Source organism: Muntiacus reevesi, chromosome 15, assembly GCF_963930625.1.
Source record: "Muntiacus reevesi chromosome 15, mMunRee1.1, whole genome shotgun sequence".
NCBI lineage: Eukaryota > Metazoa > Chordata > Mammalia > Artiodactyla > Cervidae > Muntiacus > Muntiacus reevesi.
Window position 1 is genome coordinate 30,579,029 of NC_089263.1, and position 19,623 is coordinate 30,598,651.

Sequence of the window (19,623 nt, forward strand, 5' to 3'; positions counted from 1 at the left end):
TCTCTTGCTTTTTCTATGATCCAACAGATGTTGGCAATTTGATCTCTGGTTCTTCTGCCTTTTCTAAATCCAGCTTGAACATCTGGAAGTTCTTGGTTCACGTATTGCTGAAACCTGGCTTGGAGAATTTTGAGCATTACTTTGCTAGTATGTGAGATGAGTGCAATTTTGTGGTAGTTTGAACATTCTTTGACATTCATGTCAATATAAAGCCCAGAACTGGCATATTATTAATATAAAACCCATTTAAATCCATTTTTAAATGGATACATTGGTTACAGCACATAACAATGGTTAAGGTCTATAATGATCAAATGGAATCCATACTGAATGAATTATGAATAGAAGAATGAACTGGAAAGGAAACCAAGTTGTAGTCTTTATAAAACCTGCTCCTTTCCACAGAGTTAAATGAAGGAGCAAGGACTCAAAAACTATGCCACAGACCAAAGCATTGAGGGTTAAAAATTATATTTTATAGAATTGTCTCTTTCTTCACCAACATCAATAAATAAGTTACTAAATCTACCTTTTTGGCATAATAAAGTAATTTCAACAGAACTAAAAGTGCTACAGTTAAAATGTCAGCTCTTCTGAAAATAAATGTTGCTGCCATGCCTCGGAATTCAAATTGCACCAGCAGGTCATTACTCTGTTCTATTCTGTTGACACATTTTAACTCATTTTATAAAGCAAGAATTTGTTTCTGTTCTAAAATCCTGGGGAAAAAAAATGTTTATGGGAAGGCAATTTCATTTTGCTAGGTTGACAGTGACAGTCCCTTGGGGGAGAGGCCAACTCAAGCAGGACTGAAGCAGCTGTTAGGAGCCAATTTTCCTACCTGTTAATTGCTTTTGTGACTAGGCTGCACCAGCTTAGACACCCACCTGACAAGCAGTAGATAAATCGAAATAGTCATATCTCAGAGTTAAAATTAGAAGGCTTTCTCCTTTCTGAAAGAATTTAACTAGGGAACAGAACAGCAAAGGAAGAGAAAAACATCAAATATACAGAAACATTAATTGCAAAAAAAAAACACTAATTGCAAGAATAATTAGCACCTTCCTGATTACCAAAAAAAAAAAAAAGAGGAAAATGTTTTTAAAATTTTTTTATAAATAGCCAATAGAAAAAGCATTCATTTGGTCATTCAACAAATATTTACTGGAATAACTACTACGGCAGACACTGTTCTAGGTGCTGGGGATACAGCATTAAACAAAACAGAATATCTATGTCCCCATCAGAGGAGATACACAAGAAATAAATATCAACCAGTCATTAGGTGCTAAGAAGAAAATAAAACCATTAATAGTGTTAGAAAAACACTAATTTTCAGTGAGTTGTTAAGGAAAACCTCTTTGAGGAAGGAACATTTAAGCTGAGACTTAAATGACAAGAAAGAAAAAGCCACACAAGTCTGGAGGAAAACCATTCCCCACAGCGGGATAACCACAGAAGTCCCTGAAGCTTGACTGACTTTATAGAACAGAAAAGAAGGCTGGTGTGACTACAGTTTCATGAATAGGGTTAAGAATGGCAGCAGATAAGGTCTCCTCAAAATGCCACAGTCATTTCAAAGTCATCAGTTGGGAAGATAAAAATAAAACTGTGACCAATGAGCTATTCATAGAATTCTCTTTTGGACTAGTAATGACCACCCAGAAGCTTTCAATACAAAAAGAAGAGAAACATGAGTTAAGGAACATCCCAAGGGCAAAGGTTTTTCAATCAGAAAGGATCAACATCAGAGTCCTAGCTGAATCAGTGTTTCAATCACTGTAAGAGCAATAAGGCTCCAAGTAAGATCAATATCTAGTGCTGGCATGTTAAAACATAGAACTCATAAATGAACTCTAGACAGAAATGAATGTTCCTGGACATGCTTTTCCTAATCCCTGCCAGATCTACTTATTTCAGATAGTTCAGAGAACTTTTTAAAATTTAAATATAAACAACGGATATGATAAAACATAACTCACCTAAAATAGAAATTTTAGAGAAATTTGCCATGGGTAATGCTCTTTCTAGAATCACAAATTAGGATTTTAAAAACAAAAACATTTCATAAGTAATTAAATCAACTGTTTTCCTTCTATAGAAAGCACAGATATAAGTTTACAAGCATCTATAATATTAAACAATGCTATGTCTTAAAAATAAAATACATCTATTAAAATAGAACTCATCTTATTTGAAGGACAAACTATATTTTCCAGCACCGAAGGATTCCCAGATAACAGTGCACTGTTGTATAATGCCAACAAGACTTTTTGTAATGGTGCTATAATGTAAAAGTTGCCAAATTATGCTTACTGCTATTAAATAGGCACACCTCTCTATAAAAGCATTTTGGTAAGGCAGGCTCTATTCATTTTGAGAAATAAGAATAGAAAAATAATGGAGATCAAAAGCTTGCTTTAGATGATGTATGTGGCAAAACATCTTCACTAAGCCACATGCTAGTAAAAAAAAAGAACACTGGCATCAGAGACTGGAATCCCACCTCTAACACTAAACTGAACCTCAGTTTTCCTTATCAGTAAAATGAGAATATCACCTACTTTCACAGGATTGAGAGGAAGATTAAATGAAATGTAACAGATGAAGATGAAAGGAATCCAGTCTTACAGTGTAATCACAATATCCATTAAACGAATAGGGACAAGCACATGTTAAAAAAAGAGAGAGAGAGAGAAAGATTATGATAAATTACAGGTTGTAAGTGATGAATACAATGTAAATAGTACTCCTCCAGATGAATATACTGGCCAAACTCTTGTGTTTTACCTATAAAGAAATAGAAGCTCAGAGACTTTGAATGATCAGCCCAAAGTTAAAAAGCAGGCAGAAAAGGGGTTAAAATCTTGCTTAACTACTAAAGGTGGCATATGCTTTATATAGCACTTTCACAAATCAGATCTAATTGACCTTCACTACGAGGCAGTTAGTCTGGCTCATGAGAAAATCCAAGGCACCAAAGTCAGCCAGTGAGTTAGTGTGTAAAACCTGGGACACTGAATACAGCTTCTCTTAAAACAGAGACTGAGTCTTTCTTACTCATAACTTGACTAATAGAAAAAACTATGTCTTAGCAAGCAATCACACTGTCATATTCAGTTAATGACTATGTTTAAAGTCATACTACAGAGACATAAATGCTTCCATTCTCTACTTAACAGAATCAGCTTCTTAACATTAAAATACTCAAATAAAAGACAAGTTTTTTGACATATTTCCCAAACTAAAACCTCAGTAGGTATTGGTCTAGTGCACAGTACCAAGAATTATTTTTATTCTGTTTGTTCATAGATTATTTAAACAGGACAGCCGCGTTAGTGAGTTACTGAATATTTTCTCATAATCAAGCAGTATGTTGTTTCTATCATTAATGACTCCAATACTCACATTCTTAAAAATTACTTAAGCAACCCTATAAATTGTTCTTTATTTTATGTAAGATTTTGTAGTTAACACTTAGGTCAATCAACTCTTGTACTTAAAGATGATTCACATCTGCAAAATAATCATGTTACAAATATTGCATTATTATGCAGCTGAAGGGACAGATAGGCTCGGAAACAGATAGGCTCGGAAATTGGCTCAGTGGAGATGAGCCAATTGAAAATACAGCACCTAAATAACAATAACATTTACACGTTTCTGAACATTGTTAAAAATATATAAATCTGCTTGATATTCCAAATTCTTGCTTTTAAAAGGATCAAGCTTTGAAGGAAGATTTCTAGGTTTAAAAGAGGACATGGCACAACAATGGAGGAGGTCAGAGTTCAGTTATCATGACGGTTTTCAGGTCATTTGTGCAAATAAGAACATGTTAGCTGGGTTCCAAACAAGTTTCTGCTCAAAACCACTTTCAAAGATGTGAAAATAAAGGAACATGTGCATAAAAGTAATTTCTGAGTTTTGCAACTAATAACTGGCAATACTACTTTTTGGTGAGTGAGAGAAGAGAACCATTAAATTAATATACAAATGAGCAGCAATCACTCACACTATTTTCCCATGAATGAGAGAATACAAAATTTGGGTGGGGATCAAGCACTTGAAATAGTTATGGCCAGAGACTACCATCAAATTAACTGCTTGGCTCAGTTCATAACATTTCACTTGGACCCATCAAGGATTGTCATCCAAAAGGCACAGCCTGAATGTAGAAGAGTAAGCCTTCTGATAAACTGAGATTGTGCTTACACCCTAAGGTATGTTGCTTGTCTGTCTTCTGAGCATTTTTAAAAGTACATTTGATAATAACACAATTTTGAATCCCTTTTACCTAGTGCTAATTTTATAGTATACTTTTTAGGTAGACAAACCATTAAGTAAATGTGTTAGAGATTCAACTGAAAAAACAAGGCCCCAGCTTATGAAAAAGCAACAGTACAGATAATACTGATTCCCATAGCTTTCTTAGCCAGAGACATACCTAGGAATTGTGATCACACGATTCAGAAAGATCATGCTGAAGCATCTTATGGATTAATACAGATAAATTCTGTACAGTCCACTTTGTTCTGCATTAAAATTATCTAAAATTGATCATTTGAAATTGGCTGTTATGCACTATGATCAATTATTGAAATATTCCCATTTCTCAATCACCTTCATTATGCAGTTTACTGCAAACATAGTCCTCTAGAGCAATTCACAAAGTGTTCCACTAATTAGCCTTCATTCAGCACACATTTATTAAGCACTTATTGTGTACTACACACTATTAGTACAGGAAAGAGCATGCTGAATCAAATTAGCTGCTGCCTTTAGAAGCAGAGGGCATGACTTACAGAAAAGCAAATATTACATAACACAACCAGTGCTATAAAAGTAATGTGTACAAATCACAACAGAAATATAGAAGGGGAAGGACTTAATTCTTCCTTGGGAAGTGAAGAAAGGTTTATCAGACTATACTTTAACAGAGACTTACAGGATGAGTAGGGACTTCCCAGGTGACGCTAGTGGTAAAGAACCCGCCTGCCAATGCAGGAGATATAAGAGATGTGGGTTTGATCCTTGGGTTAGGAAGATCCCCTGGAGGAGAACATGGCAACCCGTTCCAGTATTGTTGCCTAGAGAATCCCATGGACAGAGGAGCATGGTGGGCTACAGTCCTTAGGGTGGCAAAGAGCCAGACACAACTGAAGTGACTTAGCACAGGAGTTTGGCAAATATACTAGAGATTGTTCATGAGGAAAGGGGAGTAGGACAGACCTATAGCATATGCAAAGTTGCATAAGTAGAAAAGAGGGCTTGTTTGTCAGGGCAACAACAGAGCTCACTAACAGTAAAAGTAAGCAACGACCAGAACAGGGCACTAATGATCTTCAACGATGTTGAAGCCATGTTAGTTTAGCCTTTATCTCAATAAAAGTGTGAAGCACTAAAAAGTTTCAAGCAGGGATGTGATGATTTTGGTTTTAAAGAAATCCTCTGGCCATACAACAAAAGGAAGGAACAAACTTGGAGGCAATCAAGTCTAGTAGATTTATTAAAAGATCATTAAACTCCCTACTGCCTTTAGATCAAGGCAATAGGATTTGGCCCTCATGTGGCCACACACATCTTTCTCCATGTAATGAGCAGAGAAAAGGGCCAAAAGGAAGTGTCACCTTCCTGGGTCTCACCCTAACAGACTACTTTCTACTGACCTGGAATCCCAGAACTCCTAGCCCAAATGGCAGAGTTCATTTCCAGGACAGGTCCTCATGTAGGTATGTGCAACCCTAAACTAAGCGCTAAGTTGCTTCTGTTGTGTCTGATTCTTTGTGACCCAATGGACTGCAGCCCACCAGGCTCCTCTGTCCACGGGAAACTCCAGGTAAGAATACTGGATAGGGTTGCTGTGTCCTCCTCCAGGGGATCTTCCCAACCCAGGGATTGAACCAGTGCCTCTTGTGTCTCTTACACTGGGCTCTTCATCACTAGAGCCACCTGGGAATCCCACCCTAAGTCTGAAAGGTAGCCAAAGGGCAATTGCTGTGGGAAGGTGGGGGCTGTAGAGAAAGCTTAGACTTTATCACAATTTTGGTAAATACACATGCATGTATATTGATATATATTTATGTATATATATCATATTTATAATATTAAACAGAAATAAACATTTAAGAAATATCTTATATGGTAAAGTATATATTATAATATATAAATTATAAGTATATATAATGTATACAATATTTAACAATATCGTATATATTATATGTAATATGGCAAATTTGCAATTTCAAACCATACTTCTGTATCAATGGATATCTGTGCCTAGAAATCTAAGTTTTTTTATGATATATACTCCTGATCTGAAATTTTAAAATTTTTAATGTTTTAGAGAAGATATGAAGTAATTCTTTAAAAAAAAAAAAATATCCCCCTTAAGATAGACATACTAAAGTCAGGATCAACTTAGTAGAAAAGTCAAAACAATGTGAAGATAGATAAGTCAACCACATATTGGATAAGAAGCTAGTGAAAAAAAAAAGAAAAATCACTTAGTGAAGGATCAATGTGTGGGTAAAGGCAGATACTTTTTATCCACAAATGAGCTACTGTGCTGCACAGCTCTTCTCCTTATTGAACAGAGGTGCATCGCCCTCACATTAAATAAAGAACTCAGTGAGCAATACACTGTAGCAAGCATCTGTTGGCTAATGACAAAACCATAGACCTTTTGAGGCCAATTTCCATCCAGCTGTAAGCATGGAAGAAACAAACACACATACTTCTTTTCAATACCAACCCCACTGGACAGCTACATGTAAAAGAATGAAATCAGAACATTTCCTAACACCATACACAAAAATAAATTTAAAATGGATTAAAGACCTAAATATAAGGCCAGGAACTATAAAGCTCTTAGAGGAAAACACAGGCAGAACACTGTTTGACATAAATTGCAGCAAGATCCTCTTTGACCCACCTCCTAGAGTAATGGAAATAAAAACAAAAATAAACAAATGGGACCTAATTAAACTTAAAAGCTTTTCCACAGCAAAGGAAACTATAAACAAGATGAAAAGACAACCCTTAGAATGGAAGAATATAATTGCAAATGAAGCAACTGACAAAGGATTAATCTCTAAAATATATAAGGAGCTCATGCAGCTCAATATCAGAAAAACAAATGACCCAATCAAAAAATTAGCAGAAGACCTAAACAGACATTTCTCCAAAGACAAACAGATGCCCAACAGACACATGAAAAGATGCTTAACATCACTCATTATTAGAGAATGTAAATCAAAACTCACACTGGTCAGAATGGCCATCATCAAAAAATCTACAAACAATACATGCTGAAAAGGATGTGGAGAAAAGGGAACCCTCTTGTACTGCTGGTGGGAATGTTCATTGATACAGCCATTGTTGAGAATAGTATGGAGAGTCCTTAAAATAAATAGGAATAAAACTATCACATGACCCAGCAATTCCAGAGTATACTGGGCATATACCCTGAGAAAACCAGAACTGAAAAAGACACAGGTACCCCAATGTTCACTGCAGCACTATTTACAATAGCTAGGACATGGAAGCAACCTAGATGTCCATCAACAGATGAACAGATTACATGGAATATTACTTTGCCATTAAATGGAATTAATTTGAGTCCGTTCTAATGAGGTGGATGAACCTAAAACCTGTTGCACAGAGTGAAATAAATCAGAAAGAGATAAACCAAATTTCGTATATTAACGCGTGTATATGGAACCTAGAAAAATGGTACTGATGAACCATTTTCAGGGCAGGAATAGAGATGCAGACATAGAAAATGGACTTGTGGACACAGCAGGGGAAGGGGAGGGTGGGATGAAATGAGAGTAGCACTGAAACATATATATATTACCATATATAAAATAGAAAGCTAGCAGGAAGTTGCTATATAACATAGGGAGCTCAACCTGGTGCTCTATGATAACCTAAAGAGGTAGGATGGGGTGAGAGGGAAGTTCAAGAGGGAGGGGATACATGTATACTTATAGCTAATTCATGCTGATGTTTGGAAGAAAGCAATACAATATTGCAAAGTAATTATCCTTCATAATTAAAAAAAAAAACAAATTTTTAAAAATCAGGCCCAAATAACTATGAAAAAGAATCTTCTCAGCTTTCATGTCACTTTGCATCAAAGGCATTTCAAATATTAATTATATATACTAAACAAGGCACTTAAGTTTGTCTGCTGAAGTCATCACTTGCATTACTTTTTTTATGTCTCTATTTCACTTTTTCTATTTTACTTTTTCTTCCTCTCTAACATTTTTCATATTTTCTAGGATCTTGCTGTAACCATATCTCTGAGGTGTGCTTTGGCCTCCCTTGCTCCAGTGCTGAATTTATTTTACCCATATTTTCCTCAGTGTCAGATGACCTGATAAAGAACAACACCTACAAACATCCATAACTCCTTCCCTTTCGCCTCTCCTTCTGTCCAAGACTAATTCTTTCATGTAACCCCAAGACCACACCCTTTCTTGCCTTCTCAGAAATCTTTTAAATTTTGTAGTATTTAATTTTCTCTCTTCACTTTCTTAGTGTCTTTCCCTCACTACAAAAACACATTTTTTTAATTCCTAAAAAATTATAAAACCTTTAGCTTAAAAGGTAAATAAAACTACTATATGGAACTTACCCTATGGTGTCCCCCTTTAGTCTTTGCCCTCAAGCAAATTCACTCCCTGATCCACAGCAATATGTCTTCTGCTGACACCATTATATTAATCCCAGGATTCTTAACCTAGGGCTATAGGGTCTGTGGATAGAATTCAGAAGGCTCAAGAACTTGGGTGGCAAAATAAATCACTTCTTTATTTTCTACAACCTCTAAAATTACAAATATATACTTATTTACAAATTTACTAAATTACTATGAGCCTTCCACTGTAAAATCCCATGGACAGAGAAGCTGTCCATACTGTAGGCTACGGTCCATGGGGTTGCGAAGAGTCGGACACGACTGAGCGACTTCACTTCCACTATATCTTGTGTAGTATGTTAAACAAGCACGTATTACTCTACATAATTCATTTGGTAATGGTTGCTACTGTTGTTGTTTAGTTGCTAAATTGTGTCCGACTCTTTTGTGACCCCATGGCCTGTAGCCTGCCAGGTCGCCTGTCCATGGGATTTCCCAGGCCAAGAATATTGGAGTGATTAACCATCCACTTCTCCAAGGATCTTCCCAATCCAGAGGTCAAACCCATACCTCTTGCATTGGTAGATGGGTTCATTACCACTAAGCCACCAGGGAAGCTCTTGGTAATAATATGTTCATATAATTGCTTTCCTTTGTAATCCTACATATTTTATTTTATCCATCTGTGGCAACAGTATTTCCCAAATATACTACAAAAAATATCTCCCATTTGACATGCTTTTCTATGATATAAACATGCCACTTCCCTATAAAGAGGTAGAGCCTGGGACTTCCCTGGCTGCGCAGTGATTAAGACTCCTCGCTTCCACTGCACAGGGCACAGATTCAATCCCTGGTTGGGGAACTAAGATTCCTCATGCTGTGTGGTGCAGCCAAAAAAAAAAAAAAAAAATTTTTTTTTTTTTTTAAATAAAATGAAGATGTAGAGCCTAATTCCCTTCTCCTTAAATCCAAGGTGGCACTTAACTTGTTTGCAACCAACAGAGTGTGGTGGAAATGACATTGAGAGGCTTCTAAGGCTAGGGAAGGAAAAGTAATGCAGGTTCTGGGTTACGTTTCGGGTGGTTGGTTAAACAGTGATAGTTACCAGAACAGAATTCGGTACCTGCAACTAGGTACAAAAACATAAAACATGTGATACTGGCTTTGAGATTTGGTGGTAGACACAACCTGGCAGGGCCCTAAGGATCTCATTAGCTAAAGCTTGATGAGCCTTGAGGGGGCTGTTGGAGAAGCCTTAAAGGAGAGTGAATAAAGTGCTCTCAGAAGCCAGAAGAAAGAAGAGAGATCCTTGTTACAAAGTGGCAGAAAATTTAGCAAAACTGTTGCCTGTGCTAAGTTAAAAAGCAGAAAATGTTGGTAATGAACTGTTCTTCTAGCTAAGGTAATTTCCAAGCAGAAAGTTCAAAGTGTCAACTGGTTTCTTTTATATGTACACACAGTAGAAGGTACAGTTAGAAAGATGAGCTAAAGAAAGTATTCTGTTTTCAGGCAGAATTTAAGGAAATATAAAGGACCCAGCAAATTGCTGGATTCAAAAGTAAACTATTTTCATCTAGTCTCGCCCAGCAGAGAATGTTCAAAGTAAGAAAAGGTCTGAAGACAAAGATCACAGGTTGCTGGGAGGAAAATCTGGTCTCCAGGAAGAGAGGAAGCCAAGGATGTTACTGAAAAATCCTTTAACACCTGGTTTCTCCTTGATCTCCTTCCCAGTGCCTTTTTCTGTACTTGTCCACTAAAACCAGATATGCCCAAGGGTTTTGTCCTCAATGTCTTCAACTACTTCTGAAAATTTACTAACCCCCAAATCTCTATCGCAAGCCCCCACCTCTCTCCAAGAACTAGACAGATGTGTACATCTCTACCTGAATATTTCAGGGAAACCTCAAACTAAACTATTTCAACATCTTATCCATCCCTACCCCACAAATTCTTCCTATACCTGGACATGCACTGGGAATAAAGAGTACTACCACCTAGTAAGCTGCCCAACATAGGAGTCACCCCTGGTTTCTTCCTCTCCTTCACTCTGCCTCCATTCTCCCTCAGGCAACAGTTGATACTATCTGTTTTCAAGTTCTACAGATTCTACCTGCTAAACTTCTCTAAAGTCTACCCCTCTTCAGTTACATCCTGTCTGGACTACCTTTCAAACAGTATCTCCATGTCAATATATCTACCATACTATGCTCAAAATCATCTCCTTAAAATAAAAATATTAGTCAGGTTAATCTTCTGCTTAAGATCCTTCAAAAACCCCTATCAAAACCTTTTGACATAACTTACAAGTAAGTGTCTTTTGGTCCTATTCTCCCCTACAAAATGCCTCACATACCATTTATTTCAATGATGTAAAATAAGGATCCACCATGATTATGAGTACGTACTTCTCCCCACATGATACAACTCCTGTTATGAATTCTAAGTACTTTGCTATGTGTTAATTGAATTCAGTAATTATAGAGCACCTACTTCATGGCAAATCTGGCAGGACCTATGCCAGGGCTAGGCATACAAAAACAAATAAGAAACAGGTCCTGCGTCTCCCCTGGAAGCACAGAAAAAGAAGGAAAATAAGTACAACACGAATTTATAATGGAAGATAGCATGATGTAGTAGACTAATCATTTGGAGTGGGCAGAGAGGTAGAGTGGGCAGTAAGAAAAACAACAGGATAAATATAGCATATTCTCCTGGAGCAACAGATCCCTTTGATGTAAGTAACTTAAAACATTTTAATATTAATATACTCATTATAAGCAGAATACAAATTACATGAGATGCAATTAAATACTTTAAAATTCATGGTCCATTTTAGGTAAGAATGACTATCCAGAGTTAGAATTTAAAGCAATATTACTAAGCAGAAGGATAGCCACGTTAAGTCAGAGACCTTCTTAGAACTGAGCAACTCACACTACCTAAAGGACATTTTGGCTCTGCCGATCCAAAAAGCCAGCTCTGGCTGGGGAAAAATTCAGTGAAACACGACTGGATGGTCAAAAAGATTCTGTTACAATCAGCCTATACCTCTATATAGCCTCTTTAGAGGGCTTCAGATATGGCAAGAAGGTTTGCAGACAACTGAGGAATCCTGATTGAAGGCAGGAGGAGAAGGGGACAACAGAGGATGAGATGGTCGGATGGCATCACCGACTCGATGGACATGAGTTCGAGCAAGCTCCAGGAATTGGTGATTCACAGGGAGGCCTGGTGTGCTGCAGTCCATGGGGTCATGAAGAGTCAGACATGACTGAGTGACTGAACTGAACTGAGGAATCCTGAACCTACTAACCTACTTGGTCAGATTAAAGTTACCTGTAATTATGCAAAGGAGGCCTAACAAGACCAAGAAAAGTTTATACTGGCTCCAGTTCCTGCTGAGATGCTGAATCAGCAAAATCACTGCTGCTCTTTCAGGAGATCAGCCCTTAGGGAAGTCACACAGGAAAACAGGGAGAAGCCTATGAAGAACACCTGGGGTGACAAGGACCCGTTCTGAATTGCTATGTGTGGAATGATGGTGCTGGCTAGAGGCAAGAGGCAGCCCACCAAAGCCGTGGGATAACAAAACAAGAACTACTGAAGTTCAGTTTTTGCTTTTCCTGGGTCCCAACACCTATGTGCACACAACCTGGTCCCATCTGTGGGACAACCTCTGGTCTCTGGTCCTCAGAAAAATAGGAGCTGAGAAAAATAGGTGGATATACACTAATCTCCCCTGAATGTTTCTTCACATCACCCTCTCCTCCTACACAAACATCTTCCTCAAGAGAAAAAGGTAAAGAAATGACCCAAAGTTATACTACACGGTGTTAGGAGTGACTGACTCCAGCCCAAGAGTGCCTGGGGCTCTCTAACTCCTGCCCTGATATCATCCGGAGGTAAACCGAATGCTCTCCTACGTAAGCATTGTCTGACATTGTAAAATATCAAGTACCAAAGAGTACATGTAAAACAAGATACTGTGGGCTGTTCGAGGTACCATTATAAAATACCACAGACATGATGACTTCAACAGAAATACTTTCTTACAGTTCTGGAGGCTGGAGGTCTGTAACTGGGATGCCAGCAGAGTCAGGCTCTGGTAAGATCTCTCTTTATGGCTTGCAGATAGCAGCAAGTCTTATAAAAGTACTAACCTCACTGGAGCAAGGCCCCACCTACATGACCTCATCTAACTTCACTATCTTCCAAAGGCCCCATCTCCACATATCACATACTGGGGGTCAGGGCTTCAACATACAGATTTGGAGCAGGAGGAATGATATATAAATATTCAGTCCATAACATCCATTTTTATTTAAAGGGGGAAATTTGATCCTGATATCATACCATACGAAAAATCAATGGCAAGAATTTAAACATCAAAAACAACTTTAAAAACCTTAGTGGAAAAGATGACTATCGTTTGATATCAATAAGGAAAGATTTCACTATATTAAGAACTGCTGTTCATTAAAAAATACCTTCAAGAAAGTAAAAATACAACTTATAAACTAGCATAAAGTATTCACAATACACACAACTTATAATGCACTATTATCAACAACACATAAAGCAGTAGCATACACATACAAACACATTCGGAACACTGCCCCCCAAAAATGAGCAAGAGACAATAAGGCATTTCACAGCAGAACACAAATATATAACCAAGACATGAACAAAAAACTGTTCATCACAAAGGATTACAGATTTTCAAAGCAAGGCCCTGTGTCATGAAAAAGTGAAAAGCTTTGAAATGGACCAAAAATAAACAAATAAAAAAAAACCTAGTGAGTGTTCTCTTGAACTCACACATTCATTACCTCCATCTTTCATTGCCTTTGAGAAATTTTTCAATTTGATAAAATGTAGAAAACTGATGATAATGTGAACTATTCTTGTGTACAACAGAGCAAATTAGTTGTGTCCAGTGGATTACAATTCATAATTGCCCAGGAGATAGACCAATTTTTGCACCTATTTGAAAATTTTATTTCAGCATTCCTTTATTACATATAAATGAGTAGTTCTGCAAATTTCCCTTTGAACTGATTTAAACATCTTACCAGTTTCCTCATTAGTGAGTTAAATAAAATACTTGACAAGTGCTCATTTTATATCTGTATGAGAGTTACAATTATACCTCCTTTTAAAAATCCTTTGTGACCTCAATTAAAATTCAACATCAACCACCATGATTTAAAAAAAAGAAAAAAACATTTCAGCAAATGAGGAACAGAAAGGGCTATTCAATCCAAGGATAATGTCATGGTGAATGACTGACAATTTTCTCCCTGAAATCAGGAACAAGCCAAGGATGTCTACTCTCATCACTTGAATTAAAAGTTGTATCGGAGGTTCTAGTGTGTAAAATAAGGCAAGGGAAAACTGACAGAATGAGAGGAAGAAGTAAAACTGTCTTTGATTATATACCTATCACAATTACATAGTAAAGCCTGGAAAATCTTTTTTTTTTTTTTTTTTTTTTAAAGCCTGGAAAATCTTAAGGAAAAAAAAGCTATTGAATAAAGGCCAATATACAAAATTATATTTTATTTTTATATGCTAGTGATGAATAACTCAAAACAAAACATTTAAATGTCACTACAATAACAAAAAAATCAAAATAAAAGATTTATACACTGAAAAATAAAAGAAATACATAGCTCTTGAGAAATTAAAGATGATCTAAAAAAGTGGAATGAGATATCATACTTATAAAGTATTAAGATGTCTACTCACTTCAATTTGATCTGTGGAATAAATAGTGTGAAGTAAAATCTATAAATTTTTTTTCAGAAAATGAAAAGCTGATCTTAAAACCTTAATTTCAGTGGATTTCAATATTTAAAGGAAAAACAAAGAGCCTAGAAGAGCCAAAACAAATTTTTAAGGAAAACAAAATTAGAGAACTTACTCTACTTGACTTCAAAAGTTAAAAATCTACTGTAATCAAAACATCATGTTATCAACAAAAAGAAAAAAAATACATTTTTTTCTTTGATTTCTTTTCTATATATATACATATATAGTCAACAGATTTTTGATGACAACAAAGTCATCAAAGCAATTCAATGAGGAAAAAGTCTCTTTAACAAATGGTACTGGGAAAACTGGCAATTCACATGTAAAAGAATGAAAGTAAACCTTAAACTAATACTAAATACAAAAGTTAACCTAAATGGATCAAACATCAAATTGTAAGACCTGAAAGATATGCCTAAAAGTAAGACGTTTCTCTTGGGTGAAAACATAGCGCAAAAGCTTCACAACATTGGATTTGGCAATGATTTCTTGAATATGACACCAAAGGCGCAGGTAATAAAAGATAAAACAGACAAACTGGACCCCATGCAAAGTTTTAAATTTTGTACATTCAAAGACACTATTCATGGAATAAAAAGATAAGCCACAGAATGGAAGAAAATATTTGCAAATCACATATAAGATGAGAGAATAATATCCAAAATATATAGAGAATTCCTAAAACTCAACAACAACAACAAAAAATAATTAACCCTACTCAAAAATGGGCAAAGGACTTAAATCAACATTTCCCCAAGAAGCTTTAAGATGGTCAATAAGCACAGGAAAAGATGCTCAGTGTCACTAATCATTCAGTTCAGTTCAGTCACTCAGTCATGTCCAACTCTTTGCAACCCCATGAACTGCAGCACTCCAGGCCTCCCTGTCCATCACCAACTCCTGGAGTCCGCTCAAACCCATGTCCATTGACTCAGTGATGCCATCCAACCATCTTGTCCTCTGTCGTCCCCTTCTCCTCCTGCCCTCAATCTTCCCAGCATCAGGGTCTTTTCCAATGAGTCAACTCTTCGCATCAGGTGGCCAAAGTATTGGAGTTTCAGCTTCAACAACAGTCCTTCCAATGAACACCCAGGACTGATCTCCTTTAGGATGGTCTGGTTGGATCTCCTTGCAGTCCAAGGGATTCTCAAGAGTCTTCTCCAACACCACAGTTCAAAAGCATCAATTCTTCGGTGATCAGCTTTCTTTAGTCCAACTCTCACATCCATACATGACTACTGGAAAAACCATAGCCTTGACTAGACGGACCTTTGTTGGCAAAGTAATGTCTCTGCTTTTTAATATGCTGTCTAGGTTGCTCATAACTTTCCTTCCAAGGAGTAAGTGTCTTTTAATTCCATGGCTACAGTCACCATCTGCAGTGATTTTGGAGCCCAAAAAAATAATGTCATCCACTGTTTCCACTGTTTCCCCATCTATTTCCCATGAAGTGATGGGACCAGATGCCGTGATCTTAGTTTTCTGAATGTTGAGTTTTAAGCCAACTTTTTCACTCTCCTCCTTCACTTTCATCAAGAGGCTCTTTAGTTCCTCTTCACTTTCTGCCATAAGGGTGGTGTCATCTGCATATCTGAGGTTTTGATATTTCTCCCGGCAATCTTGATTCCAGCTTGTGCTTCATCCAGCCCAGTGTTTCTTATGAGGTACTCTGCATGTAAGTTAAATAAGCTGGGTGACAATATACAGCCTTGATGTGCTCCTTTTCCTATTTGGAACCAGTCTGTTGTTGAACAGCATGTCCAGTTCTAACTGCTGCTTCCTGACCTGCATATAGGTTTCTCAAAAGGCAAGTCAGGTGGTCTGGTATTCCTACCTCTTCCAGAATTTTCCACAGTTTATTGTGATCCACAGAGTCAAAGGCTTTGGCATAGTCAATAAAGCAGAAATAGATGTTTTTCTGGAACGCTCTTGCTTTTTTGATGATCCAGTCATTAGAGAAATGCAAATCCAAACCACAAAGTACCATCTCACACCCAACAGAATAGCTACTGTGAAAAAAACAGCAAACAGTTTTATGTAAAATGTGGAGAAACTGGAACTTTTGTGCATTGTTCAGGGGAATCTCAAATGGTATTTCTGCTGTGGAAAACAATATGGTGATTCTTCAAAAATGAAAAAAATATAGAATTACCATATGATCCAGCAATTCCACTTCTGAATATAAACCCAAAAGAACTGAAAGCAGGATCACAAAGAGATATTGGTACACCAAAGTTCACAGGAGTAATTTTCATAATAGCAAAAACATGGAAGCAACTGAAGTATTTATTAACAGATGAATAAGTAAAATATGATATATATGTATAACAGAGTATTATTCAACTTTATAAAGGAAGCAAAAATATACTGCAACATGGATCAACCTCAAGGACATTATGCTAAGTGAAATAAGCCAGTCACAAAAAGACAAATTACTGTATGATTCCATTTACATGAGGTACTTTGAGTAGTCAGAGTCATAAAGACAGAAAGCATTATCTTGGTTGCCTGGGAGGGAAAGGAAAATAGGAATTTGTTGTTTATTATCTACAGAGTTTGCTTCACAAGACGCACAGAGTTATAGGGGGACTCCCCTGGTGGTCCAGTAGTTGGGAATTCATCTTGCAATGCAGGGGACATAGGTTCAATCCCTGGTCGGGGAACCAGGATCCCACATTCCATGGCACAGCTAAGCCCAAGGGCACTGTAACTACCAAGCCTGTGAACTACAACTAGAGAGTCTGCAACTAAGACCCACGATAGACAAATAAATTAATTTCTAAAAATTAAAAAAAAAATTATGGGAATAGATGGTGGTGATTGCTGTACAACACAAAAGCATTTAAAACCACTGAACTGTATACTTAGAAATTGTTAAGATGATAAATTTATGTTATGTATACTGAACCACAAATTTTTTAAAAGACACTAAAAAGAGAGAATGGGAGGAAAGAATTTTGTGATGGTGAAAACAGATGATTCTGTAAAAAAAAAAAGTCACAGAAATCAGAATAGTGGTTCACTGTGGTGAGGGAAAAGAATATCAAGGAAGAAGCCTGAGGAAACTGAAGCAGTAATAAAAAATATTCTACATTTTCTTAGGGGTATGGATTATACAGGTATATGTATTTGTCAAAACTTACTGAACTATATATTTAAGATCTGTATGTTTTACTATAAAACTGAAAATTATACCTAATTTTCAAAAGTTCTTTAAATGATCACAATTAATTCTATTTTAGATCATTCGGCTACCAAAATTTTAAAGTCTAAAAACACCAAGTATTGTAGAGACCATAAAACAACAGGATCTATTACACACTGATGGTAGAAGGATAAAATGGGGCAATCACTTTGGAAATAAATTTTGTATTATTCCTTTAACATTTAGTACCATATAACCCAGCAACTCCATTCATAATTACATAGTGCAGGAGAATCTCTTGCACATGAACTATTGTAAGAGTCACGTATAGGAATGTTTCTTGCATCAGTGTTCAAATTAGCAAACACCTGAAGACTGAATTTTTTATCACTCAATCCCAGAAATAAATCATGTGATAACTAAGGTTATCAGGTTCAAACACTAAAGATGTCTTTATGTTTTAAAGACAACTAGTTTAAGTATGTATATATTATCACTTTGTTCAGTGTGTGTGCATACAGTATAAATCCAAAGTTAAGGCACAGAATTAAGGTACTATAATTTTTTTTAGCATATTAAAAAGCAGAGACATCACTTGGTCGATAAAGGTCCTTTGAGTCAAAGCTATGATTTTTCCAATAGTCATGTACAGATATGAGAGTTGGACTGTAAAGAAAGTTGAGCTGATGCTTTTCAACTGTGCTGTTGGAGAAGACTCTTGAGAGTCCGCTGGATTGCAAGGAGATCAGACCAGTCAGTCCTAAAGGAAATCAATGCTGAATATTCACTGGAAGGACTGATGCTGAAGATGCAACTTCAATACTTTGGCTACCTGATGCAAAGAGCTGACTCATTGGAAAAGACCCTGATGATGGGAAAGACTGAAGGCAAAAGGAGAAGAGGGGAGCAGAGGATGAGATGGCTGGATGGCATCACAAACTCAATGGACATGAGTTTGAGCAAACTCCGGGAGATAGTGAAGAACAGGGAAGCCTGACACACTGCAGTCCATGGGACTGCAAAGAGTCAGACACAACTGAGTGACTGAACAACAACAATGATTTTTTTTTTTTAAGGTAAAATTTATTCTTTCAACATGGCTTTTCTGGAAGTAAAGACTGGAACTTATCTAAATGCTGGTTACATCATTGACACTATATTCATACACAAAATATCCTGCAGCTGTGAACACGAAAGAAGTAGATCTAAGTATACAGAAAGATTTCCAAGATAAGTTGAAAAATCAAGAAGTAGAACTGTCCATTTTCATGGATTAAAATGAATTCCATAAGATATTTTAAATTTTATATATATATTTGCAAAAACAATTTGAAAGCTAATAAACTATTAATGGTACTTTCTTCTGAAGAGAGGGACAGGGGATCTAAGGTGAAAGGAAGACTTACTTTTCACTGTAAATCCTTTGGTACTATCTGAATTTCTGACCATGTACCTGTTTATCAATTTATTTGGAGGGAAGGGAAAAAGAAGTTCTCAAAATACTTTGTATTCTGGCAAGCAACCTCTCCATGCCTCACAGGAGGGGAAGAGTCAAAATAATCTTGAATAAGAACAAAATAGGAGAATTCAAAATAGGAGTATTGTGAATTCAATACTACAAAATCAGGCAATGTGGTACTAGCACAAGAGAAGATGTATAAATCAATGGAATTGATTTGAAAGTCCAGAAACAGCTTCCCAGGTAACACTAGTGGTAAAGAATATGCCTGCTAATGAAGGAGACACAAGCTTTAACCCCTGGGTCCAGAAGATCCCCGGGTCCGGAAGACCCCCTGGAGTAAGAAATGGCAACCTGCTCAAGTATGCTTGCCTGGAAAAATTCCAAGGACAGAGGAGTCAGGTGGCCTACAGTCCATGGAGTCACAAAGAGTCAGTCACGTCTAAACATGAGCATGAAATTCATTAAGGGCACCAAGCTAATTCAATGGCCTAGGACAAATGGCTATCTGAATGCAAAAGAATGAAGTTGAGCCTCTACTTCACATCACATATAAAA

General features: G+C 36.7%; 1 protein-coding gene across 9 annotated transcripts in view; it reads right to left on the bottom strand.

The window, feature by feature from the left end:
* PEAK1 (pseudopodium enriched atypical kinase 1) overlaps nucleotides 1–19,623 on the bottom strand; it is a 309,359-nt gene that overhangs the window by 230,617 nt on the left and 59,119 nt on the right. The window contains exon 1 of one of the 9 annotated variants that reach the window (XM_065906975.1): nucleotides 8,645–8,738. The exons of the other annotated variants lie outside the window; for them this stretch is intronic. The gene's annotated coding sequence lies outside the window, so the exon portion shown is untranslated. Of the gene's footprint in view, nucleotides 1–8,644; nucleotides 8,739–19,623 lie in introns of those variants that run through there. 9 annotated transcript variants of the gene reach the window in all.